The sequence below is a fragment of the Centruroides vittatus genome, unplaced genomic scaffold (assembly GCF_030686945.1).
Source record: "Centruroides vittatus isolate TY-2023 unplaced genomic scaffold, ASM3068694v2 contig_2726, whole genome shotgun sequence".
Lineage (NCBI taxonomy): Eukaryota > Metazoa > Arthropoda > Arachnida > Scorpiones > Buthidae > Centruroides > Centruroides vittatus.
The window spans coordinates 559,767-581,225 of NW_027121735.1; the positions used below are offsets into that span (position 1 = coordinate 559,767).

The window sequence follows — 21,459 nt, forward strand, 5'->3', positions numbered from 1 at the left end:
TTGAATAGCTTGTAATAAAAACAACCTAATTTCCAATATAAAAAATTATATTATTATGCAATTATATTTTACAAGACTGTAAAATAGGAAATTTGAATAAGATATCTGAAGGTCGACTTGGTTTTGTAATATGAGATGTAAGCCCAGAAGGACCACTTGCCAGATATTAATTTTGTACACACTTTAATGTCGGTCAGCATGAATGACGAGTGGATAACAATATGTCATGTCAAACTACTCAAGAAAAATAATTGTAAGGATGTAGATAGATCAGAGCCAAAGCTGAACCTATTTTGATAACAGAAGGAGAGTATATAGCTCAATTATACAGGGAGGTCCATAAATTATTCACTGGATTAAGAAATTCAATAATAATAAAAAAATTAGAAAGATATTGAGAAAAGGTTTACAGCAATTTATCCCATACCTCAAAGAATTTTTTTCTTTATGTATAGCACCACTGAAAAATCACTTTCATCAAGCATTAAAGCAAAAATTGCTGACAGATCAGTCAAAGTGCATCCATTTTGTGGCCTCTGGATTACTTTTTCTGGGGTTACCTAAAGATCAGAGTGTATGCAACAAAAGTAAACAACTTGACAAAGTTGCCAGAATGGATTATCCAAGAAATTGCTATTGTAACTCTGCAAATGCTTATGAATATATGGAGAGAAATTGAGTACAGGCTGGATGTTATCCAAGCAATTAATGGTTCTTATGTGGAAGTTATTGAACAATTGTTCTAAACCAGGCCTGGCCAACCCAAAGTGTTTCGCAGGCCACTTTGATCACGCGTAACATTACAGTGGGTCACAATTTAGGCAAACATGCTTTTAAAAAAGTAAAACAAATACAAAACGAATAAGATTTTATTGTTATACTAAGAGTTCGTACTCGCACTTGCGCATTATAACAATGACACATGCAAATTTTCATTTATTTAATTGTTTTGGTATTCACGTAACGGGAAACAAAAGTTTTAATAGATATATAATATCACTCAGCGGGCCACACAATTTAACGTGACAGGCCGCGGGTTGGCCAGGCCTGTTCTAAACCATTTAAAAAAAAAAAAAAAAAAAATTCAGTTACAGAATAAAATACAGCAAACAGCTTTTTAATATCTTTTCAGGAATGTTTTTTCAAATTTCGCAGTCCAGAAAATAATTTATGGACCGCTTATATATTGCAAAGATCAATTCAAACAAAAATACTGCTATACAGTTCAAGTCAAATATATATTAATTTGTACAATATTGAAGAAAAAAAATTGTGAAGTGTTACCGAATGTCCATTCACAATCACTGGAACACAATTAACCTAGTGAATGCAATCTTTCTTTACAGGTTCTCTGTCTATTTGTATGGAAATTTTTTACAAGTTCCTGTGACATGAATATTTAAAAAATGTTCGTAAAATAAAGATTAAAATCAATCATATAGAAATTAAATATTTTCTTCTGTATTTTCTTTATACTGCACAAATATATTTCATCTCAGATTTTAATCTTTATATTATTTTGATTAAATGATTTAAGAGAGATTTTACATCGCATCATCAGATCAAGAATTTAACAATAAATAAATTCCAACATTACACATATTAATAAATTTAAACCCTCTTCACTCTCCATGTTAGACTCTTCTGAACTGACATAGAACTCAATGTGCACGTGCAATCATTCTCAGTGCCATTTGAAGTATAGGAAATGTAATATTTTTTGAAAATGTTTCACAACTTTTTCTGATATTTTCATCAAAGTACTTATGGTGTTGTTACAACAAACTAATGAGAATGAGCTAAGTTGACTTTGTAAATATTTACTATTACAAATATTGGTCTAATAGAAAATGTTAGTCTGTTTCTATGTACATGATATATTGGAGTTATATGAAAGTTCTCAAGTATATAATGTACAGCAACTGCAATCTGTAGAGAATTTATGATATTGGTCTAATAAAATGACACAATGGAATTAATGACTGAGAAATAAGATGCATAGCACTAGAAATTTCTAATTATGATTTACAGTAGATTTTTGTTAATTCAAACTCAAAGGGACAGCCTTAAATAGTTTGAATTAAAAGGAGACCATTTCTGGATACTACAGAACAACAAAAAATGATTTTAACAACACATTAACACCAAATGGAAAGCCAAATAATGTTTAATCAATGAGCAATGAGAAATACAAAACAAAGGCTCTGTAATGGTTACAAAGCTATGATAAGCAAGAGCCGCAGGCTGACCATAAACTGTTATGCACCAACTTATTTGAAATGTTTTTAAATTTTAATTTATTAATTTATTTTTAAATATTTTTCAAAAAGTAATTTATTAATTATAAATTTCAAAAATGGGAAGATGTTAATCCAGTAACACACTCTTGATTCAAATAAATGGAAACAGCACAGTCAAGTTCAAATTACTGGGAGAATTTTACATTGATTTAAGTAGGAATAACATAGGAACTAGCATCCAGGAAATTTAAATTATACAAGTTTGAATTAAGAAAAGTCTACTGTATTATATTGAATACAATACTTAAGATGCACCCTATTTTGGCCCACCAGTGGCCAAGCGGTTCCATTACCTGAACACTGGGAGTTCGATTGTGGATTTGTGCCTCGCCAGGAGGGCTGGCCATGTGGAGTTTTCCAGGTTATCTCCATGTCTGTAACACCTGAATAGGGGCCAATTACCCTTAAAGAGACTTTCCGGAAAGCATTTCCCCTAGGCAGATTGCCCAAATGTTGCATTGCCGTAACTTAACTAAACAAACAAATAAACAGTACCCCATTTTCAGAGATACTAAAACCTGAAAAAGTTTATACTGTACATTCAAGTAAGTACAATACATATATGTATGTATGTATATATATGTATAAGTATACCTTAACTGAGTCACAGGAAAGATAAAGTATTTACAACTTTCTGTATATCCACAGAAACACCTTTTTGGTTAAACTATTCTTTTTTCAATACATCCACAAAGAGGGAGAATTAGCTGAAAATATTTGAATACTGTTATTTGTTTTTCCTTCCTATACTTCAACTAAAGCAGTTCTTTGTATTGTACAATTATCTGGCTTACATAAAAGTTCTGGCTTTACAGAATAATTAGAAAACATTTCCATTTTTTTCACAGATAATTGCGTAAATTAATTCTGAAAAAAACTCCATAGAGGAAAAATGCAACATGATCCAGAAAACCAATCTTGCGGCAATTATTAAAGCAGCATTTAGACTGCAGCAGCCGAATTTTTTAAATGCATATATTGTAATAAGTTAATTAAAATAATTTTATTAAACATATGAAATCAGACAGATATTTAAATCATTTTTAATGTAGTAAGTGGGAAAAAAGTATTTTAAAAAATATATGTATGCAGCAAAAAGCTTAGAAGTGAGATGGGATACAAAGCAGTTATATATATATATATATATAATTGATTTTTTTCCCCACCACTTGTCAGAAAAAACTTTAATTTAAAATCAATTTTGTGTTGAACTTTTTGGATAAAAGGAAATTCAGTTTCAAGTAGGTCCTTTGGTAGAGAGATGTTATCCCAACAAATAAGAGGGTCAACCCCATCCAAGTCCAGCTTGAAAGTCAAACATGGGCCAATATTTGCACCCTGTAAAGAAAGCTTCGAACCTTCCTGTGGTATAAGATAAATTGGCCTTGCCACCCATGGACTCGAATGCAGTCATCTATAAGAACTTTATAAAGTATATTTTAAAATATTTAATTAAATTCTTTCTACTATAATAAATGGATCATTGTTAGAATAAAATGTTAAAAAATAATAATTTAAACATGATTGTAAAAAATTTAAGTTCTGTCCATAACTTAAAAAATTAGTCTAAACCAAATCATTTAAAATTAACGAATAGAATAAATTTAAAAATATAATAATACACTTTTATAACCATTTAAAAAGTGGTTTTTTGGACAAATAAACGTTGCATCAACTTCATCATTGCCATTAAATAACATTATAAGGGAAAGAAAGCAAACAGAATAATAATCCTTTATTAGAAACAAAATAATGTATACCACTGTCTGTTGGTGTTATGTAAAAATAAAAGATTTCGTGAGTACTTTCGAAAGTATATAACAAAATGTTTTGTTCTCTATGAACGATTCTGCCTGAAAAGGACAGTTATATACTGTTAAAAGTACTCATAAAATAAATTATTTTTACATAATGCCGAAAGACAGTGGTATACATTATTTTTTTCTATTAGTATTTGGTACGTATAGCTATTTAAAACTTTATTAATCCTTTATAGCTGGAGCCGATAAGATTGTATAAGAACATTCATTAATTTTTAATTGCCAGTCAAACAACTTTCAGAATCTACTAATTAAAAATTCACACAAATATTAATACAAACTGAACAAATTCTAAAAACTTATATCGCATTCTAGTTCAATTTATTTCAGAGAATATAAATTAACAAACTAAGTTTTTCATAAGCTAGCTCATTAACCAAATTGAAAATGCTAACAATATACAAACTTTTATGCACTGATAAAGGTGTGTCTATTTATAAATAAATAAGTAAAAAATTAGAAAGAGACTGCCACTTAAAGCATTATTAGAATGATAAGATCTTTGAATTTCTGTAATAGTTGGTTGTAATTTTTTAAAATATACTATTTAAGTGACTTCAACTGATATTCAACTTTGCTTAATTTACTGACCTGGTTTATCTAACAACCAAAAATCATTTTTTTTCATATTAATTTTCAACACTTATTCAATAATACCATTTATATTAAACAATGCATTTTATAGAAGATGAAATTTTGTAGCTTGAATAAATACACCGTGACTTATTAAAATTCTAATATTTCCTTAACGGAAAGTATCAATTACTTATGATTAAATTTTAAAGTCATATCGCGTATAACTTTGAAGGTTCATCACTTTCTTTTCTTTTTACTGGTATTCAGTTCCATTTGTTTACCACATAAAATCAAATGTGAATTAAAATGTAAATTATGATTGTATGATTTCAAAAACTTTATTTGCTAAATATTTTTCTTTCTTTACATCCTGTAGGCACTACGAAATCCTTTTTGTGTTCATTATGAATTTAGCCATATTCACACTAGGATGACTACAAGGTGAGAAATGGGACTTTGTATATCTAGACACTGCACTCGACAGAAAGAATAATTACTAAAAATCGTCACAAAAACATCTTTGGCTGTTAAGATGAATTTATTTTCTCATACACTAATGTAACCTAATGTACAGGCCACCCTCAGGTGACATATTTTTTTGGATCATCAGTTACAAACTGTTCAAATGGCAGGATCTGATGTTCCTGTCAGATCTGCACATTTGAAATATTTAGAAGTGCTTGATATTTAAAAGGCTGTTAAAAACTGGATAGCATAGAGACAGATACACTCTCAACAGCATGGATGGCATGTTTCAAACTCTCCTAGGACTTCTGTTTTGCATGTTGTTATTATATTTTTATTACAGTTCAATCATAAATTTACAAATTTTTAATTTACCTTGGTGACGCTACCACTTGTGCACGTAAGCTCCAAACTACTTCGAATGTTTGGATTTAAATATTAATATATTTGATGTTATTTGTCTAGTACTCATGCTTTGTAACTGCCCACGATGGGAGATGCTCAACACTTGTACCTGAACTACAACAGTAACAATGCCTTGAGTTGATCACTTCTTGAAAGTTAAAGCACCCACAGATATCAGATGCTGCATACAGCAATTTCTGCAACAAAATTTCACTAATGACAGAGTTATACCTTTCCTACCACTTGGCCATTTCATTCTCCAGATCTTAATTCAGGTGACTTTTTGTGGGAACATTTAAAAAGTGTGGTTTTTGAGAAAATGCTTCAAATTTGGCAGCCACAAATGACAAAATCACATTGCATGTGAGAAGTATCACAGAAAATAAATTATAGTCAGCCATTAAACACACTGTTGCCTTCAAGTTTTACATCTTCATAATGGAACCATATTGAGCAGTACCCTCTATATCGTTAAGGTTTGTGCAGCATGAGTTTCTTGTACAAGTAAAACGTTTGTTGCTTGTAGTGCCAAAATTGCCAGAGTGGTGCATTTTGATACTAATTATATTTACTGAAATATCTTTCCTGTCCTGAAATATAACCATACCAGATTTGGTTGCATTTTGACTGCTAAATATCTCTCTAGAATGCATTGAATAGTGGTACTTTAGTTATAATCATCCAGTATTTCTTCATTTTTAAAGTCTCTAGAAATGTTTTTTAAAGATCCTCTAAGTATACTTTTCAACAGAAATATCAAATATATTTCTGGTGTATACCATTCTGTAGTCACTTATATATAAATAGAATACATTTTATTTGTATTTTGAATTATAGTCTTTTTATTAATAAAATCAATTACAGTAGAACTCAATTGAGTTCTTACATTAGAAGTTTTCCATGTAAGAAGTTTCTTATATAAAATATTTCCATTTAAGGAAATTTTCTGCTTAAGTTGTCTGAAATCCTTGTTCAAGACTGGAAAATGAACTCACTGTCCCTGCCCTAAATATTTAACAAACAACACCAGTCAATTTAAAGACCTTAGTGTAAAAGCTTTGCAAACATCACTACTCTCTATGCATAATGCACAAAGGAATGTTTGCATTACCTACATACCTACCTACAGGCTATCTACATTATGTAGTCACCCCCTTTTAAACATTTAATTGCATATGGAAAAAGAAAAAATTACATTAGGTTGTGAACAAAATTTCATGTATTGTGTGAATGAGTTGGGCTACTTTGAACATGGATTTTACAATTTTCTTACAACATTATCTGTGACAATGCTTGCAACAAACAGTAAGTTTTGACAAGCAATATCAAAATGCAGGCGATATCGATAGTTTTTAATGAATTATAGTATGATATTTGTAGAACTGTGATTTGGTTCATGAAAATCATAGAATTTTTACATAACAAACTGAGTGAAGCAGGATACATTATACAAATATATAAATGAATAGATACTGTATAAGTTTAACTCATTGTAATGAAATGGACAATTGTTAAATAAATGTGAGTGATTGAAAGAAAAGCTTATTTTCATTTTTGCTTAAGAAGTTTTTAAACTGGTCCCTTGTAAAAGTTCTTAACAGAGTTCTGCTGTATATGTACCATACATGTATGTGTAAATATTACAATGAATAATATAAAAATTTTTTGGACAAATTTTTCATTATATGCCATTTTAATAATCCTAATAACAATCCAATAAATTCCAGAGAATTTAAACTTGGTTTGTATCTTAGACTTTTTATTTGGGTCATCATTTAAAAAGACAGCTTATTATTGCTCTACGATACAGGTTGAGTATCTTTCATCCAAGATTACAGAAACCTCAAAAATTTTTTTGAAGGCCGACACGATACGCCACAAATAGAAAACTGCACAAAGCACTGGGGATGTTCCAGTGTTTTTCCCCAGGCACTTTTTGCCAGGTGTTTCACCCAGCTGATACAGTATAATCCCCACGTTTCTTTAAGCAGCGCTCAAGAAGCACTTTACAGCAAACACACTGAAACTGGTTTCTAATTGGCTAACACTGCTCATGACATCATTTCGCCACACTCTCGCCGCATAAAGAAATGGGCCATACTTATCATAAAGTTTATTCCAGATTTGTTTCCCATCGAGCATTTGTGGGGCGAGACAGGATGCCAGCTTCGGCAGCTTTGAGCACGAGGGATCTGCAACACCTGCAAACAGATCTGTCACAGGCTAACATATGGTTCTTACATGTCTCTATGCTCAACTATATTGCCATGTGTATCCACGCAAGAGAAAATCCTACAATATATTAAAGCAAAACACACAGCAAATTATCCCTTTGCTATATATACTATAAATCACTTATTATGATTGTTATAACTTTCAATATTCAAATGAGACATCAAAATTTACACAACAAAAATTAATACAAAAAACTTATAAGGCAACCCAAAAGTTGAATAATTGAAATATATTTTAAGGATAGTTAAACTGGTTTAAAACTGGTATTATTTGTAATTCAGTCACTTAACAAAACACCCAAAGCACAAACAACATATAGCTATTCCTGATTCTAACTTTCTTAAAAAAAATCTTAACTAATTAATTTTTGGGCCATCCTGTAGATTAATTTTTATTTATAATGGAAACATGTTCTCAGAAATGTATACATCTACAGATTGATCAAACATTATATTTAGTTAGCATTTTCAGATATGTTTGAAGTTCATTTAATGTTTACAAGTGCACTTTGAAGACTGACAGAAGATTTGAAGAGCATGGAAACATTTGGCCTATCATAAATAAATTGTGCTTTTTAAAAATTAATATAGTGATATGTAATTTAACTTGAAAGGTTGACAAGTTTAACAATTACAGTATATTTTTATAAAAATTGTAAAGCAACTGAATGTTATTATCAGTATGGATAAATAACAAAGTAGCAAAGGTGATTGTTAGTCATTTAATTATCATTTCTTAGTGATTAGATAGGTTAATACCTGTTTCTTACCATCCAATTACTTCCTATTGTACATAAGAAAAACAACCAAATGAGCATAACAAAAGGGTTTTTTTTGTTTTAAAAATAAAAACAAATTATATACACATGTATCAGGATAAAATCTTAATCATTTATCTAATCAATCTTATGCATATGATAATCTATAATCAAATTTACAAGATCATTTTCAATAACCAACCCAAAAGTTTCCTTTTTGTGTATTGTCAATGCTTTCTTGTGAATTTTTAATCTGTCTGCTTTTTTATAAATTAATGAGTCAATAAATGTATAGAAAGATAATAAAACACACAATACTGTAAACTGAATAGCTCTAAATTCACTAGCACACTAAACTATAAAATTCCAGCGGAAAGAACATAACAGATGATGATAAAACAATGTTCATTAACATGAAGACTGTAAGAAAGACTATTAATAAATCATGTTATTATTTTGTACATTTGTACACTGCAAAGTGTCAAATCCACAAGTTTAGTGAATACCTTTCCTGTGTTTAATGATCAATGAGCGAATTGATGACACCAGCATGAACTTCTCAAACATCCTAAGACAAAATTTTAAATAGAAGCTGGAAAAGCACTAAAGCTTGAATTTTTACATTCTATATCTGAAAATAAAGTTTTGCAAAAACGTAAGTTGGCCTTTCATAGCAAGTTATAAAAAAAATACTATGTATAAATGTTACTAGAATATAAATAACTCATTTATACTGATGATATTGGAAGTAATAATCTGTTGTGTCTCTAATTTTACAGTAAAAACATCTGCAATTTAAAGAGTTATCTTTGTTGCCTTATTTATACAGTATACAGGAAATTTTACATATATATAGCTCATGTATTTACCTAAATTGGTAAATACATAGTAAATACATACTAAGTTAAAAAATTACACCTTTGTCAATCCAGCAAGAATTTAATAGCATAAAAAACGTTTTCAATTGTTTTAAACAATCATCCTCAGTTACAGAAAACAGAACATTAAAAATAGAACATAAAATGATTATGAAACAAATATAAAAATTAACAAAAAATGTCATTGCGAACTAAATATAAATAAATAAAATAAATGACATAAATAAGGTCAAGAATAATGAAAAAGAATAAATATAACATATAATATCGATAGAATTATTAATTATTGTAAAATGATCTCCAAGCAGTAGATAATGCATCCGCGTCTCTATGATTTATACAACCAGTCCTCGTGTGCGCCTTGAAGATTTCCAACTTCTCCAGATGCTTCACCACATTTTGTCTATTTGTTGTTTTGATAATAGCCACCTGATCCCATTGGACATTAACATCTTGTTGTTGTGCATATGACGCTAAGACGGTGCTGTCGAGATTCTTATTGATTGTATACTTGCGTTCCTTGAGCCTTTGTTTTAAATTGCACATAGTTGCCCCCACATAAACAAGCCTGGAATCGAAACGTTGGTTGTATAAAGACACTGAATAATGGACATGTATTTATCTCTCTTACAATGAAAATTAGTAAAATAATAAAATCAACTGAGTGCATGTGACTGGATTTAATATGTATTTAATTACATTTTAAAGTGTCAACTGAAATTTCATGTAAAGATTTAAATTTCAATGTTAGAATTTCTACCTTAAAAGTTTTTCCTAACCAAACTGACTTTTCCTCCATAAAGTTTTAGTATATTTATTCAGGTTACCAACATATATGATAAGAGAAGATTATTATAATTATTTTTGTTATTGAGTGTTTAGTTAGAAGTAATAACATGTTTTACAATCTATCAGTTAAACTTCTAATGGATACAGAACTTGGTTTATAGCAGGGATGGCAAAGTTTTTTGAGTCTGCATGCTATATAGTAAGCATACTTATCTTTAAAAATGTTTGTGCATAAATGAAATGAATACACTTTAATTAGAGTAAATGTAAAGAAACTGGGTGAAAAAGAATGATCAGGTAATAAACCAAAAGGATGATGGAAAAGGACAGATGATAAACCAAAATCATATGATACTTTGTGCCAGATAATGTCTTCCAATGTACCACTTTTAGCACTTGCACCACAGATATGCCATATTTGGTATATAATTCCTTTATGTCAAGAGAGAAAGACTGGAATTTCTTTCAGATAGTCTACAGATTATTCCCTATAGAATTTCAGGACTGAGTATATATTTGAACTCGGGACTGAGACAAGTTCGACGATACCCTACTTTTGGACCGGAGACCAAAGATAAGAAAGTTATCATATTTGCAATTTCTTGCCTTTCACAATGTATTCTTTCACAATTTGACATTTTAGAGTTTTCCACTAGGTGGCACTACTTGTAATTCAGTATACATTTCCTTTTTTTTCTTCCTTTGTTCAAGAACTACTGTGAATCAATAACTAGTGATGTTGAACACTTGGCGGCCTGCCAATGGCTCCCCTCTGGGAGGAATTCGTCGGAAGCACAAATAGTCGAACGCCACCTAGTGGAAAACTGTAAAATGGCATAGAATGCATTGTGAAAGGCAAGAAATTGTAAATATGATAACTTTCTTATTTTTGATCTCCGGTCCAAAAGTAGGGTATTGTTGAACTTGTCTCGGTCCTGAGTTCAGATATATACACGAAGTCCTGAAATTCCATAGGGAGTAATCTATAGTACACCTTTTCTTTCTTTTTCATTGAAAAAAACTTTTAAATGATTCATAAATCAAATCCATGAACCCATTAGAAGTTTAGCTGTTTGGACTATAAAGCATTCTTTCTTATTGTGTACAGCAAAATCCACTTATAATCACTTTGGGACTTTCCTATACTGACAAGGATAACATTAAGCAGGATAAATAAATAAGACTACAATTTTTAGTTTATTAGTTTTATTCACTCTTGCAATAAAAGGATGTTTTTAACCAATTAACAAATATATAATGTGAAGATTATTAACTCTATTAATATTAATTCATACAGTGTTATTTCCCTACTTTTTTCTTTTTGCATTATCATCTTTAATAGCTAGTATAATTGAAGTAAGACATGCCAGTACTTTATATCACCTAAACATGATAACTATAACTATAAACCTGTAACACACAAAATCTTATGAGAGTATGTTATTTTAATTTATACATATCTTTTGAAACATGTTAATCGTGATGACAATAGATGATGATAACATCCATAATTGAAATAAGTAGATTCTATTATATATTTATCAAATATATAGTAGAATCTAGTGAAAATTTAAAATATATTACCTAAACATCTGAATTTCTGGTGTTTGTAGCTGCAGTCTAGCATGGTGTGATTTGATTGTGTAACTATTAAAAAAATCTAGCAATCAGTTGCATAACTTTTCTGGTTTTGTCGAAGTTATGCAACAAAAACTTAATAGCATCAATGCCCCTTATGTACAAGTTACCATGTCAAAATTTGTTTCTTAATCATTACCCCATCCTGAGATATTAAATTACATAAAAACCAACACACATGCACTGATGGGGAGTTTTTTCCTGCTCTTTTGGATGTTTTTAGATTCAGGGGTAAAAATATCAAGATTTTAAAAACTCGAAGGAACGAATTTGGCGCAATTACAATACTTTCCTGTGTTATATACAAAACAGCTGAGAAAGTAAAACCGATCATTAGTCTGCCACTTTTGTTTTTTTAACTCTTATTTTATCACTAACTAATACATTTCTGTAATGAAACTGCAGGAGTATTCATATTTATTTTTAGCATTTAAGCAGCCATGAAATAAATTGTTTACTTCTTAATTGCTAGCTTTAGTTATATGATAAAAACCGTATATTTAAGTAAGTTTAAAAAAAAAAACTAAACAGTACTCTGGTGAACTGTTGCTTATAACAACAACTCATAACCCGATTTTAATTAATTAATGCCAAACCAAATGTGTATGTGAGATCTGGAATTCCCTCAGAATTAAACTTGTAATAATTCGTTTTAGGAATTTTCCCCTAATATAAACATCCTGTCTAAAAACAGCCCTGGACGAGAAAATATGCGTCCCGGCCATATAACTGTCAACAATCCTTTGTTCTTAAGCTTTAAACGGATCATCTTGCAACCTAAGTTTATACTTAACGTTCGAATTCGTCATATATTTTGAATCCCGGGAACACCTATGACACAAATCGTCATCCACCTTCGATCACGTGACCTAATTTCCCAGGCTAAACTTATAAAAGCCACTCCTTCCACTCCTCGGGGGAGTCTCTTATCATCTGCCGGACAAACGCCATCGCCAGTCGTTACCGACTCGGACCTACTGTCCGAACGTCTCCGCGCTCAGTCGCGACTATATAAAACTGTGCCTATTTCGGATGCTACTCTCCACCTCGTGGATATCAAGTGCTAACTCGACGAAACGAATTAAGAGGTATGAACTGAACTGTACGCTCTCTCTCGGAACCCTACGCAACTTAGGGAATTTAGTCAGCTTTTGTATTGGTGTCTTTGTTAATCTTAATAAATCTTGTTTTATTGTTAAATGGTCTCCTCTGTGTCTCGAATATTGCTGCGCCTTATCGTCGACCCCATCTCACCTCCTATCCACTCGCATAACGCGTAACGCTAAGCCAACGTAACAGCTATCCTGACAAGAGAGACAGTGGACAGGGAGACACGGCTTCCGCCTACCTCCCTCAATTTCACATGTACAACCCATATGATTATATCGAAATTAATAGTTCTGGAAGTGAAGATTGGACAGAGGTCTGGGTGAACTAATTGGCAATGAATTTGCACTGAAAGCAGAAGCTGCAGGTTCAAGTCCCACTCCGGCCTGATTCTTTTCTTCCAGAAATTTCAAATTTCTAAATTAAAAATGAATTTATTATAATTATTAAAATTAATATGAGATGGTGTCATATCTGCCTACCTCTAGTCAAATTAATTGGTAAATAATAATTAATGTAGCCCAAAAATAGTATGATAATTTGACAGCTGTTGCTTGCTGTAACCAGAGCCTGATAGCTGTAACTTGTTCCAACTTTGGATTCAAAACAGCAAATTAGCAACAAGAAGAGCATCTGACCAAAACATGAAACTGAATCTAACAAAAGGTAGCAACTTCAACTAATAATTTTGAATGAGAATTTCAGAACTGTCTTTTACAACTTTTTATATGAAATTTAAAGTAGTTTTATTTTATGTAAATTACCAACGTATGTTTAAACCACTATCGGCAGCTATCTTCTAATTCACTAATATTAAAACTGAGCAAGAATAAAATAAAATAAAATAAAATAAATAAATTATTCATTGTGACATTGTCACAATGCTGGGCTCCAATTTTTAACGATATTTTTACTTTATTTAATTTAAAATATATGCTTTCCATCTCAAACTAGTAGTGTCTTGCCCAGGCATGGCCAACGTACGGCCCACTTAATAAATTTATGCGGCTTGCGATTAATCTTTCAACATTAGCTACTTAACTTCCAATAATTGGTCGAACGGATTCACGATACTTTGTTTTTTTTTTTTTTTAATTCCATTGTATAGATTTACAACTTTTGTACTTGTCTGTGTGATAGTGCCAGAATCAGCGCTGTAAGTAGCCTTTTATGCATCCAGTGTGAACATCTGTAACTACACCCCAAAACTTGGTCCAGGTCATTTCTGTGCCCCCCAGGGTCTACGCCCTGTGCCTGGGCACCGCCCTAGTTACGGCACTGGCCAGAATAATAAAAATGATAAATTTAAAATATTAATATTTATAATAAAATAATGTATGTTAGACAGTTCAAGATAATTCAAGATATACAAGTGATATTCAATTTAACTTACAAGTTAGTAATTCGTGTGCTTTGCTAGAAATATAATACTAATATATTTAAACATTTATTTACTTAAATGAATCGTTTTGTTTGAATGTTTTTTAATTTTAACATTTCATTCGGCCCGTGAAAAAGTTTTCTTTCCAATTCAGCCCAGAGGCAAAAACTGTTGGCCATGCCTGATCTTGCCTCTGAATAATACATCATACTTTTCCTTTAACAAGTCAGGCTGGTCATCTATTATCTGCTTTCAGGAGAAAAGTTTTGAATTGAAATAATATAACTTCAGAAGTACATATACAGTTAATCAAGGCCTCCTACCCCTAACATTTCCATATCCGATCTCATATTTCATCTATCTAATTCTGTTCTAGAGATTAAGAAAAAATGGATGGACGACATGGGAATTTATAAGTCTACAATTTTTTCAAATTGCAGCCCAATAAATTGATATTGAAACAGTTCATTCCTAGTGAATAATTAAATTTAAATATTTCCTCTTTTTCACTTTATAAAATTCCATTATATATAACAATAGTAATGAATAACATTAGTAGATGGCAATAAATTAATAATATGGAAGCATGTAATTATGTCAGCATTTAGTATAATTAAATCCGATAGAAAATATGATAAAAGAGAACAGGAATTCTGGATTGCAATTCACAGAATATCAGGTCAATAAATAGTTAAAGCAATTAAAAGATTTTAGCCTAAATTAACAATATGCTATAAAACAGCATTTAATTACCAAGTTGCATTTCATGATAAATTTTAAGATTGAAATGGATAACAGAATTTACACTTTCAAATAAAATTTGTATTAGTATCCTGAAATACAACAAAAGATTAATTTATATGTAAAAATCTTTCAATGCAAATGAGATAATGTACACCCTTTGTCAGAAAAGTTCCAGGACAGAGCTCGTAAAAAATAGAAAATTGCTATTACCAAGTAATGATCCTAATTCCTGTCAAAGTAGTCCCCTCAGCTATCTATACACAATTGCCAATGTTTCTGGAGGTCTTGGAAGCAAGCAGAGAAAGCTTCAAGTGTGATGCTTCTTAGCTCATTGTCACAGTCCATTGGATGTCTGTGATATTTTGACGAAACGTCCCTTTCAGTCAGTTGCTTTTTCAATCACAGAAACAAGAAGAAATCACATTTTTCTGATAAAGGGTTGCAACTGAAAGGGACATTTCATCAAGATATTGCAGACATCCAATGGACTGTGACAAATTAAAAAAGTCCAATGTAAAGAAACGCGACTCTTTTGAACCATGGATATACAGAAGAATATTGAAAATATCGTGGGCAGATAAAATTACCAATGTGGAAGTACTAAGACAAATTGGAAAAAATAAGGAAACAATATTGAACATTAAAAGATGAAAACTCCAGTACCTGAGCCACATCATAAGAGGAGACAAGTACAATCTGTTCAAGTGATAATTCAAGGAAAAATAAAAGGTAGAAGAATATCATGGCTGAGCAACTTGAAACAATGATATAAGTGTAGTTCCAGCTAACTTTTCAGAGCAACAGTGTCAAAAGAGAAGCTATGATAGCTATGATGATTGCCAGCCTTCAGAATGGAGATGGCATTTAAAGAATAAATTCTTCTTCAAATTACACTGCTTCAGACTCTAATTTTCAGCACCATTCTTCTACAGTTAATTAGCACGTAAAAAAACAAATTGGGGATGATGTCCAAGTCTGAGAAATTTTACCTCATCATTCCCCTTCTTGTCAACCCTGTTATAAAGGCGCTTAAAGGCTGTTATAACCCTGATATTTAGCGCATGCGCAATTTGTTATTTTCTAATTCATGACGGCATTTTTACTTTGGAATTAATTTGAATTTTAAATATTTGTATTGCTTGGGTTCTATTTTTCTGCATTCTTTTGTTTTTTGAGTTTGTTTTAACTGATGAAGACTGTTTAAAACAGTCAAAAATGTTATTATTAAATAATTTATTGCTGGAAATATTAAGGTTTTTGTTTTTAATAGTCAACCCTGTTTGTAACATACTAATAATATAGAGAGAACATGATGAACAGTACAAAGAACAATATACAAATACAAAATACAGCTTATCCATTAATTAAAAACCTCAAATTAGGAGAGGTAATTGTCTCTCTGGCCACTACCCACTGGCTTTAAAATTTATTAACTTTTAATCAGGGCTACAACTGGTGAATGCAGGTCATTTCACAAAATAACTTGGCTTGACAACAGCATAGGCAAAAATGTTTATATTAAATGATCCAGAAGCATGTGTTTTAATGTCCATTTAATGTACTTCCTTTGTACTTACATTTGCTAGCATATTTCAATTACAACTTTTACCGACGAAGGCTTATAAAACCATTAATATCAATATTTAAATTCTAGAATAGAAGCGGCTGCCATAACCCAACCAAATCAAAAAATCAATAAATAGATACTTGAAGAATATGCAAATCCATGCTCAGTCCAAAGCATGAAGTATTAACATAACTCAAAAACAAATATTTTTGATTTATTATTATTAAAACGAATGACAAATTGTGCAAATATAACTGAAACAATGACACACAAACTTCACAAACTTACCATCAAAAACCATAACTGACACATATTTTGTTATTTCTAATTAATATGTAATATATATAATGCATTTTGTCACATCTCTATGCTCATTATTCAGTAATTAACAATTTATTAAAATGAAATTAAAGTTTAATGATCACATTACGAGTTTCGGCACCTAACACATCAATTTCTAAATAGAAAAACAAACAAACAAATAAAAGACTAATCACAGAGTGATTAGCTATCAATTAATTAAATCTAAAAATACTTTTATACAAATCAATCACATAAACACAGTAAAACAACCCAATTAAATGATTTTTAACTTATAAATTGATAAAAACAATTAAAATAAGATTACGTACGAGACCAACCAGAGCTCATATGCAACTTGGGTAAAGTGGGTCTGTTTTGCCCTTTTTTTTTGAACAAACGAAATAAATAAATTGTTTCTATATTAATAAAAAGCAATCTTAAGGATTTTTTCTATTACGCCAAATAACTAATGGATTCCATCGAGACTTTTTCTCTTAGTAAAAATAAGATTAATTTATACAGGCGGACAGAGCCAGCTCGAGGGTACATCGCACCTCTATACCAATTTGATTTTCGGCACCCGATCATTTTTTCTAATTTCAAATTTACAAAAGAGGCTCGTTGCACGGAACATACCGTTTCCACCATTGCCTCCACACTCCGCTCCTCCTTAATACTATCACTTTTTTCTTATTGCTGACGCCCCAGGCCGGAATGTACCATTTCCAGCAACACTTCTACTCTCTGCGCCTCTTTAATACTATTACTTTTTCTTAACAATGCCAACACTCCAAAGCTGGCGTGTCCCTAGGCCGACGCCTCCCAACAATAGAAAGTCTCCAAATTTTCTCCAGGTTCAAGGAAAAACCCCAATTTCCCCTCCGCTCCACACCCCGAACGCCCGGTTAATTTGTAATTAATTAAAATACCTTTAATTCGACGACACCGACGCAAACACATAGAAAAGAAAGATAAGGCAGGTGTATGTAAAGCATTAAATTAAGGAATTTTATGTAGAATTAAATCCATTCTAATATAAATTATGTAAAATTAGCAAAGTGTGCAAATGGTGATGATGATGATGACTTTGTGAAATCTGAAAAAACACATCTTATAATAACAAACAGTAAGCAAAATAAAAAGAAAAAAATCGAACTTCGTCACAATTAAAACGATTTGTTTATGGCATTTACGAGATAAAAATGCAAACAGGAACATTTAAACTTTAGCAGCGATCGACTTTAAAGAGCGGAAGCGTAATTACGTTTAAGCTTCGATCATCGCGAAAATAAGCATTTACGGTTATAAAAAAACGCTACCGTAAACGTTTCGTACGGTTTATCTTCACGTATAACGGTTAATTAATTAATTATGGAAGCAACTTACTTCAAGAAACTTGCCTTAACTCGTCTCTTCCATCGTCTGCACGACACTTGCCAACTGGACCCGTAACAATACAAACTGCCATCTATCGTCCATTTTCGGTATTAGTAAAAAAAAAAAAAAAAACACAACCAAAAAAAAAATAAAGTTGAAGATGATCGATAGGGGGTGTTATTTGTTTATTTATTTTATATATACATGATTATTATTATATTTTATTTTAAAAAAGGCTTTTACGTGTTAATTTTTTTAAAAATTAAATTATTTAAATAATTTTGATTTTATTTTAAATTGATAATTGTGTATTAAAATAATAATAATAATAATAATACTGAAGTAATTATAAATAAAGCAAAATGGCGGCGTAGTTTTAATCTCGATATAAAATTAAAATTTTTTTGTTTTTGAGATAAATATCTACAAAATTGAGTTAATTATATCGCGTTTTATGAGAAATGAATTAGTTTATTATTAATTTTTTTTAATGTGATGATTTTGAAAAATTTTACGTGAAAATAATCGAAATCGGAGGCGATGTGGAGGGCAAAATTGAGCTAAAAATCGATTAAAAATCGATTTTAAATGGGTTTTAAAATTAATTAATTATTCAGGGTCGTGTTTACGACGTTAGGAAACGATTAAAAAAATGATTTTAAGTTGATAAATGAGAATAAGAATGATTTTTTTCGCGGAGTCCATTGACACATCGCCGCATTTTTTACGTTTTTTTTCCGTTATTTTCGCTTCGAAAAAACAGTTTTGTGTCGTTTAAATAAAGATATTTATCCTTCATAAAGTATTTGAGAATATAATTTTGAATTTAGTAAGCAGATAAGGTAAAGTGGTAAGGTCATAAGTTTCTATTTAAAATACAGGTTCTGTTCTCGGTGCATTTTTCTCGTTTCTCGCGCGAAATAAATAAAAAAAAAAAAAAAAAAAAAAAAAAAAAATTTTTTAAAGATAAATAATCACCCAATTGATAAACATGTCACACTTTATAAGAAAATACATTCCTGAAAATTCCTTAACCGATTAAGGAGCGTATTTATGAAATTGTCGCAGACTTCTCAATCTGTAGATCACGAACCCCTTTGCCTATTCTTTTGTAATGTTATGGATTCCGCTACACGAAAAGGTTGAAGAGTAATGTCGCGATTTTTACGTTTATGATAGTTTCCTCTGTTAAATTATTTATCTTTTCCTCATAGAAAAATTTTGTCTATAAGTAAGTGGGATTAAGAAGCCAATAAAAGGTATTAATGCCTAAAAAATGTCATAAAAATCGTTTTTCGTGAGTCTTGAAACCTATTTTTGTGGCATAGTTTATGATCGTGACTCATATGTCTTGTGTATAAATAGGCCTATTTTTTGAACAAGTAAGGATAAAATTCTGATATTGAATATTCACTATTTTCTTAATCTATAAAATAATATTTAAGACATAAAAAAATCTGTTTATAAGAGCCGAATTACCCATACAAATCGACCTCGAAGCCAAATTAAGCATTGATTATATTGGCAAATACTTTGTGATGATGATGTTGAATTAACTTACTTAGTTAAATTAAAACGAAGACGAAATCATTATAATCGTCATCGATTAGGGATTAATTACGAGTTTTTATTGTTTCTCCCTATTTCTTTTACATTAATTTGTCACGAGATCAAGGCCATGCACGCGGGAAGTTTCGGAGGTTCTGCCTGTCCAACGGGATGACCACGTGAGATTTTTCGAGTTTTCTCCACGTTTGTAATCTAATTATGAGCCAATATCCCTTAGAAGATCCCCCTTTGCAGATCGCCCACGTGTGGCAAAGCCCCTAGGTACAGCGGATTATGGGCCCCTCGAGAGCTTGTACGGGCCGGGATAGAGTGGGCACCTTTTGCAATTTGTTTTCGAATAAATGGAATAAGTAGAATGTCTCTTTATTATTTATTATTTTTTTACCATTAATTTATAAGGGAACTCCCATGGCCTCTTAAATTTTCTTCATATCCGAGGGAAAATCCCCAGCTCCCATTTTCTCGACGACCTTGTGTCCCTTTACATAATTTTATGTAATAAACTAATAACGTTTTATTGAAGTAATACGCCTAGAATTGTTTATAAATTGCGCCATAAATTGCAACTGTATATTCACGCGTAAACGTATGGGCATAAAAGGGCAATTGTCTGGGGCTCCATCAACAAGGTGCTCCAAATTAATCTTTTATAAGAAAATATTTTCCCTCACAAAATTCTCTCGAAGAAAAATTTCTGAAGTCATGGTCCGGTTCCCAAGACCCGTAAAACCCTAGTGAACCCTGGTAATTGGTTGCGGGTTCGCACCAATTACCAGGATGTTTCAGGGTTTCCTTCACCTGTGCAATATCTAAATAAGGGTCAGTTTCCCTTATACAATTATAATAAGCAGATAAAATTATATTTTATGATTAATGTATTCGATTAAAGTTTAATTTTAATACAAAATATCAGTAATTTCTAGTTCTGTAATCGGGTTGTTGTCCTTTTATCCATCGTTTGGATGATAAAAATGAAGATCTTTTACAGAATTTAAGCATATGGCAGACCTAAAAGATAAATTATAAGATATTTAAAGATTAAATTGACGTCTTATTCAAATACTTTTTTGTATACCAACCGTTTAAAATAGGACCCTTCTTACAACGTTTTAACAATTCCGTGTACAAGTGTACACTTGGAACATAACTGAATTTTGGACCATCTGTATTTTAGTAATAAATATAATAGTTTATTATACAACTATATATAACACCTTAATAATATATCACACTAATTTTTGAGGTAATAGAAAGCAATCAGTTTGTCTGTGCTTAAGGTGAATATCCAGAAAACGGCTTAATTTAGGGACTTGAAATTTTCAGGATAATTTTATAAACTTACCTTAAGCCCTTGTACCAAATTTTGTCGGTATGGGACTACGAAATCCAATATAAAATGCTAATTTACCGGTTGTTCTTTAGTAATCAATACGTATACGAACAAACCGCCTTAGAAGTACACCCAATTTATTGTATAACAGATGTATCTATACAATAAATATGATTTATTATATCGAGTTCAATTGGGCCCTACACTACTGTACGATT

At 30.9% G+C, this 21,459-nt stretch overlaps 1 protein-coding gene across 1 annotated transcript in view; it reads right to left on the reverse strand.

The window, feature by feature from the left end:
* Positions 1-18,433, reverse strand: part of PolZ1 (DNA polymerase zeta catalytic subunit) — a 100,432-nt gene extending 81,999 nt beyond the window's left edge. The window contains exon 1 of the mRNA XM_067266323.1: positions 18,352-18,433. The gene's annotated coding sequence lies outside the window, so the exon portion shown is untranslated. The remainder of the gene's footprint in view (positions 1-18,351) is intronic.
* Positions 18,434-21,459: the final 3,026 nt, after the last annotated feature.